This window comes from Phyllobates terribilis, unplaced genomic scaffold (genome assembly GCF_046119375.1).
Source record: "Phyllobates terribilis strain yellow unplaced genomic scaffold, ASM4611937v1 Scaffold_1__5_contigs__length_1240528914, whole genome shotgun sequence".
Classification (NCBI taxonomy): domain Eukaryota; kingdom Metazoa; phylum Chordata; class Amphibia; order Anura; family Dendrobatidae; genus Phyllobates; species Phyllobates terribilis.
In genome coordinates this window covers 1,058,081,260-1,058,103,198 of record NW_027362761.1, presented here as the reverse complement: position 1 = coordinate 1,058,103,198, position 21,939 = coordinate 1,058,081,260, and positions in this window count along the sequence as shown.

Genomic DNA, 21,939 nt, shown 5'->3' with positions numbered 1-21,939 from the left:
CATCTAGCTCTGAAAAAATATTTGGCCTTCTAGCAGTGTGTGGGACTTTCTCTATTAGTCCATCTATACTGACCTCCATTAGGTTGCAAATTAAAAATAATTTTTATCTGCATCTAGCTCTGAAAAAATATTTGGGCTTCTAGCTGTGTGTGGGACTTGTTGTATTAGTCCATCTATACTGACCTCCATCAGGTTGCAAACTGAATATATTTTTTTCTGCATCTACCTCTGAAAAAATATTGGGCTTCTAGCTGTGTGTGGGACTTGTTCTATTAATCCATCTATACTGACCTCCATCAGGTTGCAAACTGAATATATTTTTTTCTGCATCTACCTCTGAAAAAATATTGGGCTTCTAGCTGTGTGTGGGACTTGTTCTATTAATCCATCTATACTGACCTCCATCAGGTTGCAAATTAAAAATAATTTTTATCTGCATCTAGCTCTGAAAAAATATTTGGGCTTCTAGCTGTGTGTGGGACTTGTTCTATTAATCCATCTATACTGACCTCCATCAGGTTGCAAATTAAAAATAATTTTTATCTGCATCTAGCTCTGAAAAAATATTTGGGCTTCTAGCTGTGTGTGGGACTTGTTCTATTAATCCATCTATACAGACCTCCATCAGGTTGCAAATTGAATATAATTTTTTTCTGCATCTAGCTCTGAAAAATATTGGGCTTCTAGCTGTGTGTGGGACTTGTTGTATTAGTCCATCTATACTGACCTCCATCAGGTTGCAAACTGAATATATTTTTTTCTGCATCTACCTCTGAAAAAATATTGGGCTTCTAGCTGTGTGTGGGACTTGTTCTATTAATCCATCTATACAGACCTCCATCAGGTTGCAAACTGAATATAATTTTTTTCTGCATCTAGCTCTGAAAAAATATTTGGCCTTCTAGCAGTGTGTGGGACTTTCTCTATTAGTCCATCTATACTGACCTCCATCAGGTTGCAAACTGAATATAATTTTTTTCTGCATCTAGCTCTGAAAAAATATTTGGCCTTCTAGCAGTGTGTGGGACTTTCTCTATTAGTCCATCTATACTGACCTCCATCAGGTTGCAAACTGAATATAATTTATTTCTGCATCTAGCTCTAAAAAAATATTTGGCCTTCTAGCAGTGTGTGGGACTTTCTCTATTAGTCCATCTATACTGACCTCCATTAGGTTGCAAATTAAAAATAATTTTTATCTGCATCTAGCTCTGAAAAAATATTTGGGCTTCTAGCTGTGTGTGGGACTTGTTCTATTACTCCATCTATACTGACCTCCATCAGGTTGCAAATTGAATATAATTTTTTTCTGCATCTAGCTCTGAAAAAATATTGGGCTTCTAGCTGTGTGTGGGACTTGTTGTATTAGTCCATCTATACTGACCTCCATCAGGTTGCAAACTGAATACATTTTTTTCTGCATCTACCTCTGAAAAAATATTGGGCTTCTAGCTGTGTGTGGGACTTGTTCTATTAATCCATCTATACAGACCTCCATCAGGTTGCAAACTGAATATAATTTTTTTCTGCATCTAGCTCTGAAAAAATATTTGGCCTTCTAGCAGTGTGTGGGACTTTCTCTATTAGTCCATCTATACTGACCTCCATCAGATTGCAAATTAAAAATAATTTTTATCTGCATCTACCTCTGAAAAAATATTTGGGCTTCTAGCTGTGTGTGGGACTTGTTCTATTACTCCATCTATACTGACCTCCATCAGGTTGCAAATTGAATATAATTTTTTTCTGCATCTAGCTCTGAAAAAATATTTGGCTTCTAGCTGTGTGTGGGACTTGTTGTATTAGTCCATCTATACTGACCTCCATCAGGTTGCAAACTGAATATATTTTTTTCTGCATCTACCTCTGAAAAAATATTGGGCTTCTAGCTGTGTGTGGGACTTGTTCTATTAATCCATCTATACAGACCTCCATCAGGTTGCAAACTGAATATAATTTTTTTCTGCATCTAGCTCTGAAAAAATATTTGGCCTTCTAGCAGTGTGTGGGACTTTCTTTATTAGTCCATCTATACTGACCTCCATCAGGTTGCAAACTGAATATTTTTTTTTCTGCATCTACCTCTGAAAAAATATTTGGGCTTCTAGCTGTGTGTGGGACTTGTTCTATTAGTCCATCTATACTGACCTCCATCAGGTTGCAAATTGAATATAATTTTTTTCTGCATCTAACCCAGCCAATAGTTTTGGCCTAATACCACAGTTTGGCCACTCAGCTCTGCTCGGTTCCTATCCATTGTTTTTTTGTGCAAACAACTCCAGAGTTGTGAATTAGTTAACCACCAAAATGAGTGGAAAAAGGCCTGCTGCTGGTGGAAAGGGGAATAGGTGTGTTGGGAAGGGGAAAAAAGGTTGTGTCCGTGGGGTAGGTGTTAAAGCAACAGTAACATCTGCAGAAGAAAGACCATCTTCCAGCCAAACTAAAATGTCTACTTCTTTTAGCGGACAATGTGATAAGATCCCTTTCTTACGGCCACGCCAATCGCTACAAATTCCAGATGAGGCACAAAAACAGCAGGTGCTTCAATGGATATCAAGTGCTCCTTTAAGTGGGCTCTCCTCCACATCAACTTCAACATCACAAATACTCCAGTCCTCAAAGGTGTCACCCCAATCGCACTTGCTTCCTCACAGCTCCCAAATCTCCAGCTGCCCGTCTGAGTATGAGGTAGAACAGATGGTTGAGTCTGCAGAGCTGTTTACTCATACTATAGCCTGGGAATCAGAGGTCGATTCCAGCGCTTCTGTGAATCCAGACGAGGAAATGATCTGCACTGATGCCCAGAATCTTTATGAGTCGGATCCAGGACCAGACGCAGAAGGTTCTGACCATAATGTAGACCCTCATTCCCAAACTGTAACTCCTGTTGGTGGAGACAATGAGGAAGACGATGATGAGACTCAAATACCTGATTGGAGCGACAACTTTAGTTTTTTGTCAGGGCAGGAACAGGTTGGCTCTGAGGACGACGGGTGTGATAACGCACAGGGTGATGATGATGAGGTTGGAGATCCCACTTACTGTCAACCCACAGTCAGCCAAGAGATGAGGTCAGCAGAGGAGGTGGAGGAAGATGCTAGTGACGACGAGGTCAGGTTGCGCCTTCCTGGACAGAGACGTACTGGAAGCACGTCAACAACTGCATCCTCAAACACAACTCTGCCTCTCACCACAAGTCGTGGTGGCTCTTCAGGTCGCATGGGTGCTAAGCCTTGCATAGCCTGGGCATTTTTTCAGATCGATAAAGATGACCCAACTCGTGTTATCTGTAACATTTGTCAGCAAAAGCTAAGTAGAGGCCAAAAAATACATAGTTTGAGTACTTCATGCATGAACCGGCACATGGACATGAAGCATAAGTTGCAGTGGGAAGCTCAGTGTGCTACAATGCGGCCTAGCCGGCCGGGCCAACCACCGTCTGCCATATCTTGTGCATCCGCGGCCTCTTCATCCTCTGTGACTGGGGGGACAGCAGTCACACCTGTTTTGGGGCGCAGACCTGCCACCTCTTTACCCGCAACAGCCAGCGTGATTGGCAGGTCATCATTTTCTTTGGAGGTGGTAACACCAGCTGGTGTTGAGCGCTGTCCGACATCGATAGCACCACCTTTGGATCAAGGCAACCTAACATGTCCGCCTGCATCTTCCTCACAGACCGGCAGTTTGCCGGGGACACCCTTATCAACCCCGTCTAAGCACAATAGCCAGCCCTCGGTCCCTCAGATGTGGACAAGTAAAAGACCATTTCCTCCTAGCCATGAGAAAGCTAAGAGGTTGAATTTCACCATCTGCAAGCTCTTGGCTACAGCAATGCTGCCTTTCCGCCTGGTGGACACAGAGGATTTTCGAGACCTTATGTCCGTCGCAGTGCCCCAGTACCAGATGCCCAGTCGGCACTACTTCTCAAAGAAAGGTGTGCCTGCGCTCCACCAGCATGTCGCACACAACATCACCGCTTCTTTGAGAAACTCTGTGTGTGACAGGGTGCATTTCACCACAGACACTTGGACGAGTTGGCATGGACAGGGACGTTACATGTCGCTGACTGGGCACTGGGTAACTATGGTGACAGCAGGACAAGGGGCTGCTGTCCAAGTCTTGCCATCCCCACGAGTTGTGCGTCAATCCTCTTTATGTCAAAGTTCCTCCACTGCTTCTGCCTCCTCAACCTCCTCTCGGTCTTCCACCTGCACCCAAAGCCTGTCTGGTCATGCCACAAGCTTTCTAACTGCGCAGAAGGGATCCTGCACACCTCCTTACTATGCTGGCAGTAGGGCTCAACGTCATCAGGCGGTTTTTACTTTGAAATGTCTGGGAAATGTGAGTCACACAGCTGAGGAGTTGTGGTCAGCTCTGGAGAACCAATTTCATGAATGGTTGTCTCCACTGGACCTGAAACCAGGGAAGGCCGTGTGCGACAATGCTGCAAACCTGGGTGCGGCCCTTCGCCGGGGCAATGTCACACACATGCCTTGTATGGCTCACGTGTTGAACCTGGTTGTCCAGCAATTTTTAGCCCACTATCCCAGACTAGATGGCCTTCTGCAGAGGGCACGGTCGCTGTGTGCTCACTTCCGCCGTTCGCATCCCGCAGCTCAGCGACTTACATCTCTACAGAAGTCGTTGGGCCTGCCACTTCACCGGCTAAAATGCGATGTGCCTACCCGGTGGAATTCAACTCTGCACATGTTGCAGCGACTGTGGCAGCACCGACAAGCCCTGGTGCAATACGTTCTGACGTATAGCCTGGGTCAACGAGATCCAGACGTGGGGCAAATCACGCTGGAGGAGTGGTCTCAGATCAGGGACCTATGCACCCTTCTGCACAGTTTTGAAATGGCGACGAAGATGTTTAGTGCTGACGATGCCATTATCAGCATGACTATTCCGGTGATTTACATGCTGGAGCACATGTTAAACAGAATTCGGAGTCAGGTGGTGGCACAAGAGGAGGTGGAGGAAGTAGAGGAGGAGGAGTTGTATGCGGAAGGGCTAACATCTGCAAGGTCCAGACGGTCGGCAGCACCAAGGCGGCAGGCATGTGAGGGTGGGGGAGATGGTTTTACCAGGGCGCATGGTAGCAGCCAAACTAGTGAGGAAGGTGCAGGAGCCCAGGAAGAAGTGGAGGACGAACTGATGGAAGACTCATCAGATGAGGGAGACCTTGATCACATTTCTGTTGTGCGAGGTTGGGGGGAGAGGACAGAGGAAGGAAGCATGATTGTTACCTCGCCACCAACACAACAGGGACTTGGTGCTCCTGGATGCGCAACACACATGAGTGCCTTCTTGCTGCACTACCTGCAACATGACCCTCGAATTGTGAGAATTAGAAATAATCCTGACTACTGGGTTGCCACACTGTTAGATCCCCGGTACAAAAGTAAATTTGCAGAAATTATTCCTGCCATAGAAAGGGATGCACGCATGCAGGAGTATCAGCAGAGACTGTTGCAGAATCTTACATGTGCTTTTCCACAAAACACCAGTGGTGCACGTAGTGAATCTCACAGTTCCAACTTGCCAACTGTGGGACCGTCAAGTGTTCAGCACTCAAACCATAACAGAACCACAGTATCTGCTGGTAACATCAATTTTGCGCAATCATTTCACCACTTTTTTAGCCCATCCTTTGCAAGGCCACAGGAGACAAGAAGTCTGACACATAGTCAACGCCTAGAGACGATGGTACAGGAGTATCTCCAAGTAAACATTGAAGCCATGACTGTGTCACTGGACCCTTGCTCTTTTTGGGCTTCCAATCTGGATAAATGGCCGGAGCTAGCCACTTACGCCTTGGAGATCTTGTCATGCCCCGCAGCCAGCGTTCTGTCTGAACGTGTGTTCAGCGCTGCTGGTGGTGTGCTGACAGATAAGCGCACGCGGCTCTCCACTGATAATGTAGACAGACTCACGTTCATAAAGATGAACAAATCATGGATCCGAAATGACTTTTCTACCCCTGTGTCATCCTGGGGAGAGTAAAAGATGGATGATTGGTTAAAATCACCCTACCAACCGTTTTAAGCTTTCAAATTACTAATCATGTTTATCTGTATCTTGGCTGGAAAATAATTTGGGCTTTGTAGCAGTGTGCAGCACTGATTCTATTAGGCCATTTATAATAAGCTCCACCAGATTTAAAATTACTAATCATGTTTATCTGTATCTTGGCTGGAAAATAATTTGGGCTTTGTAGCAGTGTGCACCACTGATCCTATTAGGCCATCTATACTAAGCTCCACCAGATTTAAAATTAATAATAATTTTTAGCTGCATCTAGCCCGGAAAATAATTTTGGGGCTCCGAGATGCGCAAGACACATAAGTGCCTTCTTGCTGCACTACCTGCAACATGACCCTCATATTGTCAGAATTCGAAGTAATCATGACTACTGGGTTGCCACACTCTTAGATCCGCCAAACTTTTCGATCAACCTTTTCATTTTAATAAAGACCAAAAAAATGGTCATTTTTGAAATTATAAGCATTAGCAGGTTATTAGAAACTGAAATCAAACAGTTTTCAACTCAAAACTTTATTCTAGGTGATGTTACATTTTCACATAGGACCCCTTGTTCGAAAGGAGCTTCTGAACTCTCTCGTCCATTGAATTTGTCAGGTTTTGGATGGTTTCTGCTTCAATTGTTTTGCATGAGGACAGAATACCCTCCCAGAGCTGTTGCTTAGATGTGAACTGCCTCCCGCCATCATAGACACTCCTTTTGATGATGCTCCAGAGGTTCTGAATGGGGTAGAGGTCAGGGGAGCATGGGGGTCACACCATAAGTTTGTCCCCTTTTATGCCCATATCAGCCAGAGATGCAGATGTTTTATGTGCAGCATGAGATGGTGCATTATCATGCAAAAAAATTATCTTGCTGTGAAATACACGGTTCTTCTTCTTGAACCATGGCAGGAAGTGCTGTTTGAGAAAATCCACATACATTATGGAGTTCATCTTTAGCGCCTTCAGGGATCCTAAAGGGGCCGACAATCTCTCTCCCCATGATTCCAGCCCAAAACATTACTCCACCTCCTCCTTGTTGGCGCTGTAGCCGTGTTTGCGTGGGGTGTCCATCAACCAGCCATCCGCCACTCCATCCATCTGGACCATCGAGCGCTGCACGGCACTCATCCGTGAACAAAACAGTTTTGAAATCAGTCTTCATGTAATGTTTGGCCCACTGGAGCCGTTTCTGCTTGTGTGAAGTGGATAGAGGAGGTCGACAGGATGGCGTATGCACAGCTGCAAACCTCTGAAGGACCCTGCATCTTGTTGTTCGGGGGACGTTGGAGGCACCAGCAGCTTCAAAAACTTGTCTGCTGCTATGACAAGGCTTTTTTGCCGCTGCTCTTTTAACCTGACGTAATTACTTGTAGGAAAGAGTCCTCAATTTGCCCTTATCAGCACGCACACGTGTGTACTGTGAATCAGCTACATACTTCTTGATTGCCAAGACACTTCATCCTGATCATCGCACAATGTTGATTGTAGTCATGCCTTGACCTAAACACTCCACAATTTGTTGCTTCTCAGCAGCCGACACATCCTTTTTCTTTCCCATTTTGGCAGAAAATGTAGGCTGCTTAATAATGTGAGACAGCCTTCTTAAGTAGTCTTGCCTTTCATTGGACACACCTGCCAAACTAATTAGCACAGGTGTCTGCAATTGCTTACAGTGATATAAAGAGCCCTGACACACATCACCATCAATGAGTTTAACTGACAAACAAACAAATTCTTCCCTTATCACTCCTAAACACTTTTTGCATAATAATTTGTAACACAGTGTACATGTGCTTTTCCACAAAACACCAGTGGTTCACGTAGTGAATCTTACAGTTCCAACTTGCCAACCGTGGTCTGTATGGAGTTGTTCAATAAAGGGCCCAAAATTAAGATAACATAGATGGGAGAGGTCTCTATGAATAGGAATTCCTAAGTATTTGATACCCTGTGAGGGCCAGGCAAAGGGAAAGTTGGACTGGATGGAATCCTATATGGATTTGGGGAGGGAGACATCGAGGGCCTCAGACTTCGCTGCATTGATTTTAAAATTTGACCATGTAACAAAGTGATCTATTTCAGCCATAACAGCATGGATGGATATATGTGATTGAGTGATATACACTAGGACATCATCAGCAAATAGAGAGCACTTGTACTCGGTGCCTCCCACCTAATATTGGGGTTATGGCGAATTGATGAGAGCAGGTGCTCCGTCACTAGGATGTATAAGAGAGGGGACAGAGAACATCCCTGCCTTGTCCCATTGGTGATTGTGAAAGGTGATGAAAATGTTCTGACGCGCCCCCTGGGCCTTGGGACACCCGGAGCCGGACCCTTTTTGGTGGATGCTGGTGGTTGTAGTCTCCGTGGCGGCGACCCGGTTCCGTGGCTCAGGGCGGTCAAACCAGTGGCGGAACTATTTATGTGGTTTTGATGTTTAAATGTCCGACTACGCCACCCGTGGATTGCGGTCAGAGTGAACCGCCGCTCCAGGGCAGACCGCTGAGGCTGGTGTTGTGGGTGCAGCAGAGCGTAGCATAACTCCCCACGGGAGGAGTATAGCCTCAGGGCAGTGTATGCGGAGGATGGGGGTGATGGTGCACGGCAGCAGCAGTAACGACACGGAGTCAGTGATGCAGTCCAGGGCCTTTACTCACAGTTCTTATTATCCAGACCACGTCTGCAGGTAACGGCTGCCCACGTCGTACTGTGCTCACCAGGTGAGGGGCTCAGACAACTCCCAGATAACTTTGGAGCGCTTCACAGGACCCCCTTTGTGTGTCCTTTGTCTGGCCTTTCTTACCAACCCTTCTGTCCGGCTGCCTCGGGCCTCCTCTTGTTAAACTTGGCGCCAGTTTCCCTGACCCTATGTGGTGCCTTCCTAGCGGGTGTAGCGAGGGGCTGCGCCACATAAAATGTCACAGCCTCCGGTTTCTAGCTGAGGGTCGTTTCCTGCCTCCACTAGTTTCGGGGACCGGTCTCCCCCTTTGGCCTGACCCCTCCACGCAGGTGGATTCGGGCGTGCGGTGGCGACTCGCCCGTTCGCACCCCTGGGATCCCTTCATTCCTCGTTCCTGGAGCCTTCTCCGCTCCTCTTCCTTCCTTCTCCCTCTTCCAGGCCTGGGCCTCTGTTACTAGGCCCGCCTCCGGAGCAGAGCTCATGCAGAGCCCCTGCTCCCTGCCACTTCTGCTCAGACTTCTCTGCACTGAACTAAGATGGTGCCCACCTTTTATACTCCCTTCTCAATGCACCCAGGAACTGCTTCCTCCCTGCTCCTGCACTACAGGGTTCCCCTTCCTCAGTGTTCCCTCCCCCCACTCCAGCCAGGGACAGGGACTGTCGTGCCCATCTCAGGGGCATATTGGTCGCCCTGCCCCACGGCAATGTGGTGTAATGCATGCAGGTGTCGGGTCCTGATCCACACTCCATCCTTACCTGAGAGTGAGATATCACACCTCTGGGTGAGGTGCAATACCTCTGTAGCAACCGAGCCCTCAGGGTAATACAGTTCCATTTATCTTCAGCCTAGGTGACGTATTGCGATACAGGGCCGTGATTTTGGCTATAAAAGGGTCCCCTAGACCCCTACCCCAAGCTTTTTAAGAGAATCATATATGGCGTGCCAGGAGCCTCTATGGAATGCTTTCTCAGCATCCAACGAGAGTATCTAATTACAAATTTTTAACTGCATCTAGCCCAGGAAATACTTTGTGCCTAGTAGCAGTGTCTGCTAGTCAGCGGATTATCCCGGCTGTTAAGCAAGCTACACCACCCGTAGTTTTGACACTTAATTTTTTCAAAGGAAATGCTTCGGGACCACGGGATACTCAGTGAAGAGCATCAGGAGGCACCCCAAGGCATAGGGGCTGTGACTGGCAGTAGGATGCCTTGCGGTGGACAGCCGAGCTTGATCCTTATAAAAGCTTTTTAACTGCAGCAGCTTTAGTGGACGCTACTGGAGCTGGAATTACGCGGCTGCTGGCATGAGACTTGCCCTCCAATAGATCCTTGTAAATGGATTTAAAGTGTATTCATTCAAATTAGAGAGACAATTTAAATTAAAAAGCTTAGAGCTGCCTCCACCACAGGGGGGCTCGCTCGACCCACCAGCGGACAGGCACCAGTATTGGGAGAGGGGGGCTGGCCGTCAGGGTTCACCGCAGCTCTGGCACAAACCCGGCGACACGGAGGTGGCACGGGCAGGAGCGGACTGAACGTGTCGGCTTCTCACTTTTTGGATTTTAGAAGGGCATGACATGCTTATATCTGTGTCTCCCCCTCCTTTTACTCCTCCACCTCTTTTCTTTTTGCATGACTATATGTACTTGTCACTTTTCCATGTGTTAGTTGTGTCTTCAGAGCAGTTTGTCAGCTTTTGGACACCTTTGAAGGTGTTTTCTATGTGTTTCTATGTGTTTTTGTTTGCCTGCCATTGGTTTTAACGGTGTTCGAAGGTGTTCGACGAACAGTTCGACGAACAGTTCGGCGAACATACGGGTGTTCGACGAACCGAACCGAACTCGAACACTACGGGGGTGGCTCAACACTATTAGCCACCCCCACCCTGTCTTCCACGCGGTCAAGTCTCAGTAGCCTTGAGTCTGGACCGCATATTCCTCACCCTGATGCTCCTTCCTCCCACCATGCCGAGTGCCCGGGGACAACTGATGCCATACTTGGACACTCTGAAGAGCTGTTCACTTTTCCATTTATAGATTCGGGCCTCTAGCGCCATCCACTTGAAGTGGGGAAAGAGCAGATCGCATGTAGCGATGCCCAAATATTTGAGCAGCCACGGTCACACGAAGGCGACGGTGGGAAAGTGTCACAAGAGGTGGACGATGATGAGACACAATTGCCAGAAAGTCAGGAGGAGGACCAGGGTGCGGAAGTGGAAGACAGGTGGTGGATGATATAGTAACTGACCCAACCTGGAAGGAGAACATGCAGAGCGAGGACAGCAGCACACAGGGGGAGGGAGGCAGAGCACCCCAACAGGCAGGAAGAAGCAGTGTGGTGGCCGCAGACAGAAGGCAGGCAACCGTTCCCCGTAACACCAACACGAAGGAAGTTGCCAGTACAACTGTTAGGTGTTCCCGAGTCTGGTTGTTTTTTAAAGACTGCCGATAACCCCAAAAAGGCCATTTGCACCACCTGCCAGGCCAGCATCAGCAGGGGTGGCAAAACGACCAGCCTGACCACCACCAGCATGATCAGGCACATGGCAGCAAAGCACCTGACTTTGTGGGCCGAACCCCAGGGTCCCGAAACAGTGTCTGCGGGTGGCACCATAGCTTCTTCAGCTGTTGTGCATGCAAGCTAATCCCCTGTCCATGGTGCATGCGAAGATGCCTCCTGCCCTGCACCTGTCGTTGCACACTCTCAAGTAGCAGCATCAGGAAGCATGTCCATGTCCTTGTCCCAGCGCAGCGTTCAGTTGTCCATACCCCAGTCTTTGGAATGCAAGCGCAAATACGCAGCCAACGCCCCACAGGTCACACTACTAAATTCTCACATTTCACAACTGCTTAAGCTCGAAATATTGCCTTTTAGGCTCGTGGAGACGGAAGCATTCCGCAACCTGATGGCGGCGGCACTCTGTACTCGGTCCCCAGCCGCTACTATTTCTCCTGGTGTGCCGTCCCCCCATTACACAAGCACGTGTCCCAAAACATTAGCCATGCCCTCAACAACGCCGTTACCGGGAAAGTCCACCTAACCACGGACACGTGGACAAGTGCTTGTTGGCAGGGACGGTACATCTCGCTGACGGCACACTGGGTTAACATAGTGGAAGCCGGAACCCAGTCGGACCCTGGGACGGAACACGTCCTCCCGACGCTAAGGATTGCGGGCCCTAGGTCAATCAGGGTTGCCCTCACGGTCTACAGCTCCTGCGCCTCATCCTCCTCAGCCTCCTACTCCTCTTCAGCCTTCATCTTCGAAATGATCACATCAGTCACAAGCTGGAAGCACTGCAGCACTGCCTCGGCCAAGCGGCAACAGGCTGTGCTGAAGCTAATATGCTTACATGACAAACCACACAATGCTGAAGAGTTGTGGACAGCTCTGAAAGAGCAGGCAGATCTGTGGCTCACACCGCTGAACCTACAGTCAGGCATTGTCTTCTGTGACTATGGCCGGAACCTGGTGGCGGCTCTGAGGCGAGGCGAGCTCACACATGTACCATGCCCGGTCCATGTGCTTAACCTCGTGGTTCAGCGATTTATCAAATCCTACCCGGAGCTGCTGGATCTGCTTGTTAAAGTACGCCGCATGTGTGAGGACTCCACCAAGATGGTGAGCGGCGATGACGCCATAACTAGTGTCACCTTCCCGCTTCTCTGTCTTCTGAAATGCTCTCTGCTCACAATCAAAGAGGATTCATTGCAGGCGGAGCACGATGAGATGGAGCAAGGAACCATACAGGGTGATTACACACAGCCCAGCCTCATCTCATCCCAACGTGGATTTGGGGACAATGAGGAAGAGGAGGAGGAGGAAGAACAGGAGCTAGTTTCATGCGCTATAGACGGTACTACCTGCACAGCTGTCATACCGTCTTTTCAGCATGGATGGCCAGAGGACAGAGAGGAGGAGGAGGAGGAGAGCATGGTCAGTCATCCTCTGGGTGAGGACATGTAAGTCTTGCCTGTTAGTAGTCTGGCACGCATGGCTGAATTTATGTTACGCTGCCTTTCCCATGACCCTCGCGTTCTCAAAATTTTGGATGACAGTCATTACTGGTTGGTGACACTTCTAGACCCACGCTACAAGGAGAACTTTATATCTCTTATTCCTGAGGCGAACAGGTCTACAAAAATGGGGCTGTACCAGAAGGCCCTTGTTGGGGAACTATTAAAAACATTCACATCTGAAAACGCTGGCGGCAGAGGTCAAATTTCGTTGGACAACCAAGGAGTACAGGCGAGAGAGACACAACTTCAATCCAGCAGAGGCAGGGGAACACTTTCAAAGTTCTGGGAGAATTTTATCAGCCCCTCCCATCGCACAAGCCCTGAGGCGCGGGGTACTCCCACAAGGAGTGCAAAGTTTGGGAAGATGCTGAGGGAGTACCTTGCCGACCGTACCAACGTCCTCCGTGATTCCTCTGTGCCTTATAATTATTGGGTATCCAAGCTGGATACGTGGAATGAACTGGCTCTCTATGCCTTGGGGGTCCTGGCCTGCCCTGCCGCCAGCATTTTATTAGAGCGGTTTTTAAGTGCCGCTGGTGGATTTATAACTGATAAGCGCATCCGCCTGTCAACTGAAAATGCTGACAGGCTGACTCTTATAAAAATGAACAAGGGTTGGATTGGGCCAGACTTCTCAACACCACCGAATGATAGCAGCATAACATAAACTCAAATCCAGTGTCTTTTCTTGGGGGATGTATTCCCATGCATCTTTTCACACCCAGACATGGGTATACGCTTCCTGATTTTGGCTATTTGCTCTTGTTCTCCTCCTTCTCCTCATGCTCCACCACCATATCACCAGGGTGACCGTGGTCCATGATGCAACACCCACATAATTTTTTTAAAGGGTGTTTATGATGCCCGTAAAAAAAATTTTTTGTACAGTATGTTCATGTATACCCCCCAGGGGTAAATGTTTATCAGCCCATACACTTAGTGCATAGGCATTACAAGTATAGGAGGCTTGCTCCTTTCTAATGGGAACATTTTTTTATGAGGCCCTCCTCCACGTCTCTTCCAAGGGACATTGGAGTGCCTCCAAATTTTTGGCAACCCTTGCATTCACTGCATAGACCAGCACTATGGGAGACACACCTCCTAATAATGGGAACATTGTTTTGAGGAGGCCCGCTGACCTCCATGTCTCTTCCAAGGGGCATTGTAGTGCCTCCAAATTTTTGGCAACCTTGCATTCACTGCATAGGTAAGCACTATGGGAGACCCACTTCCTAATAATGAGAACATTTTTTCATGAGGCCCTCTATGTCTCTTCCAAGGGGCATTGGAGTGCCTCCAAATTTTTGGCAACCCTAGCATTCACTGCATAGGCAAACACAATGGGAGACCCACTTCCTAATAATGGGAACATTGTTTTCAGGAGGCCCTCCTCTAAGTCTCTCCAAAGGAGTATTAGGGTGCATCCAAATTTTGGGCAGCCCTGCCACTCAATGCATACGCAATAACAGTATAGGAGACCCACTCTTTAGTAATGGGAACAATAAAACACAGCCGGCTGATGGCTCTCTAAGAATAGTGAGGGCCGACTGCTGGTCCTTTAAGAATAGTAAAGGCCACCTAATGGCCCTATAAAAATAGGCTTTGTAACTTTCAGAGTCCCTCCTTCATAGATGAAACACGATGTGTCTGATGATATCTCATACACCACATGGCCAGATAAGGTTGTAAAATGTTAAAATGACATTTCCTGGTAAATGCATTTGTCACGGTTGAAATCAATGCAATAGTGAAAAAATGCATCAAAAATGCTACGTGTAAACATAGCCCAAGGTGTGGAGGAGCATCTTTGTTTTTGGTTATTTATTTTGCTTTATATACAAGTCATTACCCTGGAAAGGATGTTCCTTAACATATTTCCCAGGAAAATCCATTTTGGTTTCGTTTTGGTAAGTTTTATTGTGAGTCCGTAAAAGTGGCGTAATACCTCTGACAACGTTGTTGACAGAAGTGACCTGGGAGTCAGAAATGCTTCCAGGGGTCTTCCCCATGCTGTCCCCATGTAATTTGAGCACTGTTCCCATCAATTTGGGCAATTTTTAGGCCCTCTGCAGACCGCCGGGGGGAGCCTCCTGAAAAATGCTCGAGTTTCCCATAGACTTACGTTGGGCTCGTTGCACAGGTCGAGCACCCGAGTATTCCAATGTGCTCGACCTGAGCATCGAGCACCCGAGCATTTTAGGGCTCGCTCATCACTAATAGATAGATTGGGACAAGTTAAAGTAGTAGTAGGAAGTGAAGAGGACTGAGTTCATGGGACTAGTGGGGGGTCCCAAGCGGTAGATCCAGAGCGCCAATAGTGGAAGAAATAGGGTGCAGAACGGCTGAGCAGGTAGACTGTGCCAATCAGGACTGTGGCGATGAGCTAGGCTGTGACAAAGTAGGGTGAAACAGTGTGCTTCATAGGCCCTGGAGTAGACTATAGTGAAAAGAAACCATGTGTGTGAAAATGCTTTACACTGTGAAAGAACGTGCATAAGACTTTGTACCCGCTACTCCCTTGTACATACACTGGGTACTGAAAGTATTCAGACCCCTTTAAATTTTTCACTTTTTGTTTCATTGCAGCCATTTGGTAAATTCTGAAAAGTTCATTTTTTTTCTCATTAAAGTACACTCTGCACCCCATCTTGGCTGAAAAAAAACAGAAATGTAGAAATTTTTGCAAATGTATTAAAAAAGAAAAACTGAAACATCACATGGTCATAAGTACTCAGACCCTTTGCTCAGTATTTAGTAGAAGCACCCTTTTGAGCTAGTACAGCCATGAGTCTTCTTGGGAATGATGCAACAAGTTTTTCACACCTGGATTTGGGGATCCTCTGCCATTCTTCCTTGCTGATCCTCTCCAGTTCTGTCAGGTTAGATGGTGAACATTGGTGGACAGACATTTTCAGGTCTCTCCAGAGATGCTCAATTGGGTTTAGGTCAGGGCTCTGGCTGGGAAAGTCAAGAATGGTCACAGAGTTGTTCTGAAGCCACTCCTTTGTTAATTTAGCTGTGTGCTTAGGGTCATTGTCTTGTTGGAAGGTGAACCTTTGGCCAAGTCTGAGTTCCAGAGCACTCTGGAAGAGGTCTTCATCCAGGATATCTCTGTACTTGGCCACATTCATGTTCCCTTCAATTGCAACCAGTCGTCCTGTCCCTGCAACTGAAAAACACCCCCATAGCATGATGCTGCCACCACCATGTTTCACTGTTGAGATTGTATTGGGTAGGTGGTGAGCAGTGCCTGGTTTTCTCCACACATACCGCTTAGAATTATCACCAAAAAGTTCTATCTTTGTCTCATCAGACCAAAGAATCTTATGTGTTTTTGAGCAAACTCTATGCGGGGTTTCATATGTCTTGCACTGAGGAGAGGCTTCCGTCGGACCATAAAGGCCCGACTGGTGGAGGGTTGCAGTGATAGTTGACTTTGTGGAACTTTCTCCCATCTCCCTACTGCATCTCTGGAGCTCAGCCACAGTGATGTTGGGGTTCTTGTTTACTTTTCTCACCAAGGCTCTTCTCCCACGATTGCTCAGTTTGGCTGGACGGACAGGTCTAGGAAGACTTCTGGTGGTCTTAAACTTCTTCCATTTAAGGATTATGGAGGCCACTGTGCTCTTAGGAACCTTGAGTAATGCAGAAATTCTTTTGTAACCTTGGCTAGATCTGTGCCTTGCCACAATTCTGTCTCTGAACTCCTTGGGCAGTTCCTTTGAGCTCATGATTCTCATTTGGTCTGACATGCACTGTGAGCTGTGAGGTCTTATATAGACAGGTGTGTGCCTTTCCAAATCAAGTCCTATCAATTTAATTAAACACAGTTGGACTCCAATGAAGGAGTAGAGCCATCTCAAGGAGGATCACAAGGAAATGGACAGCATGTAACTTAAATATGAGTGTCTGAGCAAAGGGTCTGAATACTTATGACCATGTGATATTTCCGTTTTTCTTTTTTAATAAATGTGCAAAAATTTCTACATTTCTGTTTTTTTTCAGTCAAGATGGGGTGCAGAGTGTACTTTAACCCATTTCTGGTCCAGGGCATACTAATACGTATCTGTGCCCTGGGCCTTATGGGCCTGATACGTTTTAGTACGCCCTAGCGATTTCGCCTGCACACAAGCGGTGCGGGTGAGATTGCCGCCTGGTGTCAGCTGATTGTTACAGCTGACACCCAGTGCTATCAGCAGGGAGTGGTCCCGCACCGCTCCCTGCACATTAACCCTCGAAATGCTGCGATCGAAATCGATGGCAGCATTCTGGTGGCAAGAGGAGGTAAGCGCTATACTTACCTTCTCTGCCGGCACCCCGCGGCGTCTAAGTTCGGTCCCGGATGTTGCCATGGTGACCCGATGTCAACATCTGGGTCACCAGGAGGCAGGAAGTTGCTTTGGTCATGCGCAGTGCACGACCAAAATAACTTCTCCCTGTGCAGCGCTGACATGCTGCATAGCACAGGGATGGCTCTGCACTCCTGTGCTATACAGCTGATCAGGCTGAAAAAAGTGAAAGTCCCATAGTGGGACAAGTGTAAAAGTCATAAAAATGTCAGAAAGTGAAAACATTTTTTTTTTTAAAAATTGTAAAAATATAAAAAAAAAATGAAAAAAATAATCAAAAAAAAAAAAAAATATATATATATATTGTACCCATAAATAAATAATCTTATGAAAAAAAAAATAAACCAATAAATGTACACATATTTGGTATCACCGCATCCGGAACGACCTGACCTATAAAACTGTCCTGCTAGTTAACCCCTTTAGTGAACACGGTAAAACAAATAAATAAAAAACGAAACATAAAACGATGTTTTAGCATCATACCGCCAAACAAAAAATGGAATAAAACGTGATCAAAAAGACGAATGTAAATAAAAATGGTACCACTGAAAACATCATCTTATCATGCAAAAAACAAGCCACCATACGGCTCCAACGGCCAAAAAATAAAAAAGTTATAGCTCTCAGAATAAAGCAATGCAAAAACAATTCTTTTTTCTATAAAATAGTTTTTATTATGTAAAAGCGCCAAAATATAAAAAAAATATATAAATGCAGTATCGCTGTAAACGTACTGACCCGAAGAATAAAGCTACCTTATCAATTTTACCACACGCATAACTGCATAAAAAAAAAAACAATTCCTGAATTGTTGTTTTTTGTTTATTCTGCCTTCTAAAAATCAGAATAGAAAGCGATTAAAAAATGTCACATTCCCGAAAATGGTACCAATAAAACCATCAACTTGTCCCGCAAAAAACATGCCATCATATGACTCTGTCGGCCGAAATATGGAAAAATTATAGCTCTCAAAATATGGCAATGCAAAAACTAGTCTTTGAAAAAAAATGCGTCTTTTAGTGTGACAGCTGTCAATCATAAAAACCTGATATGAATCTGGCATCGCTGTAATTGCACTGACCCGAAGAATAAAGACATCTAATCACTTATATCGCACGAGGAACGGCGTAAAAAATAAACTTTAGGGTTAGGGTTGTGCTAGGGTTAGGGTTAGGGTTGTGCTAGGGTTAGGGTTGTGCTAGGGTTAGGGTTGTGCTAGGGTTTTGGTTAAGGTTGGGCTAGGGTTAGGATTGGGCTAGGGATAGGGTTGTGCTAGGGTTAGGGCTAGGCTAGGGTTAGGGTTGGGCTAGGGTTAGGGTTGAGCTAGGGTAGGGTTAGGGTTGGGCTAGGGTTAGGGTTGGGCTAGGGTTAGGGTTGTGCTAGGGTTAGGGTTAGGCTAGGGTTAGGCTAAGGTTAGAGTTAGGTTAGGGTTGGGCTAGGATTAGGGTTGGGCTAAGGTTAGGGTTGGGGTTGGGATTTTTTCAGAAGTAAAGAAAAAAAATGACGACGATATGGCGACTAATGTTGAGCGCAAGTGCTTGCTACTTGAGTTTGCATCGGGTGCTCGGGTATGCACCGAGTATAGCAGGTGCTCGAGTTACATGCTCGAGTCTCCGCCCCAAAATGTTTTGCATCTGTTATACAAGCAAAAAAACCTTGCGGGGATTGCCTGCTATGCACGAGCGATCCCCGCATGTTTTTTTTTGGGCGTCTAATAACCGAGAAACATGCGGGGCGGGGACTCGAGCATGTCACTTGAGCACCCGCGATACTTGGTGCATACCCGAGTACCCGATGCATACTCAAATAGCGAGCACTTGCACTCAAGACTAATGACAACTTATTCAATATTATGACCTAATGTTATCAAATTCTGTGTCGCACCTCTGGGTTCAAAATGTTCACTATACCCCTTGATAAAATCCTGGAAGGGTGTAATTTCCAAAATGGAGTCACTGGGGTAGGGGGGGTAGTTTCCACTATTTAGGCACATCAGGGACTCCCAAAACGCAACATGGCGTCCGCTAAGTATTCAAGCAAATTTTACATTCAAAAAGTCAAATGGCGCTCCTTCCCTTCCAACCCCTGCCGTGCGCCCAAACAGTGGTTTTCCCCCACATATGGGGTATCGGCTTACTTAGGAGAAATTGCACAACAAATTTTATGGTGCAATTTCTCCTGTTACCCTTGTGAAAATGCAAAATTGGGGGCTGAAAAATATTTTTGTTAGAAAAATGTGAAAATTTTATTTTTACTGCTCAATATTATAAACTTCTTTGAAGCACCTGATGGTTCAAGGTGCTCACCACACAACTAGATAAGTTCCCTGGGGGGTCTAGTTTCCAAAATGGTGTCAATTGTGGGGGGTTTCCACTGTTTAGGTGTGAGGCTCACAGCCCTCCCTGGGAGATGGGGGTACTCGGAGCCGGGTCTGATGTTTGGGGGCTTGCAGCCGTGGCCTGGACCCGTTCCGTGCCCAGGGCCGTCACATAAAAGATTTAATGGGCTTTCAGGGTTTGGTGTTAATCGATTGGATGTAATGACTACGCCACCTGTGATGTCTGGTGATGGCCACCAGCGCTGCGGCAGTCCTCTGAGGCGGGATGTAGTGGCAGCTTTGGATGGTGCTACTCCCCACAGGCGGAGCAGGGCCTCAGGGCAGAGATGGAGGGAGCAGTGCGGCGCGGGAATAAAGGACCGGAGGCCATAGGGGTAGTCTTCCAGGTTTTTAGAGCATGCAGCTGCAAGGCTTCTCCCTGCTCTTCACGGCGCTCTGCGGCCACCAGGACCGGGGGGTCCGACAACCTCTGTGTAGTTCAGGTGCTTTGGTCAGGACCCCGCACCAGAGTGTTCCTGGACTTCTTACTAAATCCTCTCCTGTCCGTATGTGCTGCGTGTTACTAGGCTGGGTCTCCCTCTGGACTATGCACAGAACAAGGGTACGGGTGGCGACTCCGCTCCGTCCGTTACCCGGTGGGATCCACTGAGCCTCCGGGCTTTTCTGACTAAGACTTGAAGTGACAGAGTCAGATATCGGGGGCCGGTACCCCTTTTGCAGCAGGAGTCCCTCTGGCTAGGCCAGAATAGTGAGGACAGGTGGCGTATACCGCTCCGTCTGCATCCTCCTGGGATCCTTTTGCCTGTGGAGCTTGTCTCCTCTGCTCCCCTCCGGGCCTTCTTAGGTAGGGACCTTGACCGGGAAGAGACAACCGTTAACTCTAACCCGCTCCTCGCCTCAAGGCCAAAGGACGAGGACCGTGAATCTTCAATCAGCTGCAGGTTCACACAGAAAGCCACGTTCAGTGATGAAGATCGCAATCAAAGACCATAAGCCCAAGATGGCCGTTTATTAAATATGAATTTTGTGGTGTAACCTCTAAGTGTGTCCTCCACCCTCACCCACTACTAGGTTCCCCCATCTTTGGTTCCCCCATCTCCACTTATCCCGGCTGGGGCAGCACCCTGGTGCATATAAGCCCCCCTACAGGTGGGAGAGATGTAGTGATGAATGCAGAGGTGGGGTCCTGACAGCTGCACCATCCTTACCTCGAAGGAGAGATACCACACCTCATTAAAAAGATGCAGTATCCCTGTGGCGACCGAACCCTCAGGGGCGCCACATAGGCACATCAGGGGCTCCCCAAACGCAACATGGTGTAATTATTCAAGCAAATTTTACATTCAAAAAGTCAAATGGCGCTCCTTCCCTTCTGTGCCCTGCTGTGCGCCCAAACAGTATTTTTCCTCACATATGAGGTATCAGCATGCTCAGGGGAAATTGCACAACAAATTTTGGGGTCCATTTTTTCCTGTTACCCCTGCGTAAATAAAAAAATAGGGTTAATAAACTTCTTGAATGTGGTTTTGAGCACCCTGAGGGGTGCAGTTTTTTAGAATGGTGTCACTTTTGGGTATGTTCTGTCATAAAGGCCCCTCAAAGTCACGTCAAATATGATGTGGTCTCTAAAAAAATGGTTTTGTAAATTTTGTTGTAAAAATGAGAAATCGCTGGTCAACTTTTAACCCTTATAGCTCTCTAATAAAAAAAAATTTTGGTTCCAAAATTGTGCTGATGTAAAGTAGACATGTGGGAAATGTTATTTATTAACTATTTTGTGTGACATATCTCTCTGATTTAAGGGCATAAAAATTAAAATTTAGAAAATTGCGAAATTTTCAACATTTTTGCCAAATTTCCGATATGGTCACAAATAAACGCAAGTGACATCGAAGAAATTTTACCACTATCATGAAGTACAATATGTCACGAAAAAACATTCTCAGAATCAGGGGGATCCGTTGAAGCATTCCAGTAATTACCTCATAAAGTGACAGTGGTCAGAATTGTAAAAATTGGCCTGGTCATTAATGTTCAAACCACCCTCGGGGGTAAAGGGGTTAATGAGAAAAAAAAATGAACTTTTTAGAATTTACCAAATGGCTGCAATGAAACAGAGTGAAAAATTTAAAGGGGTCTGAATACTTTCTGTACCCACTGTAACCCTTATCAACTTACCATTCAGTAAAGACTGTATTTTAGAATGGGAGTCTCCTTTATTGAACTTTGAAACCTATGGTCCTGGCCAGCCAATACTATTGGCTACAGGCGGCCTGCATGGGCACAAGGCCCTCACAGCACCAACACCAGCATCTAGCCATGACTCACTCTTTCATGTAGCTCGCCGGGGCGTGACAGGAGAAGACGAGTGCCAAGCTACATATGTACAACAGTCTCAGTGTCTCCTATGAGTTAAATATATATAACAGTCTCAGTGTATCCTATGTGATGTATACTGTAGACCTCCCACTGCTTCAGTTCTATAAATGTTACGTGAGCAGTGATGAATTTCTCACT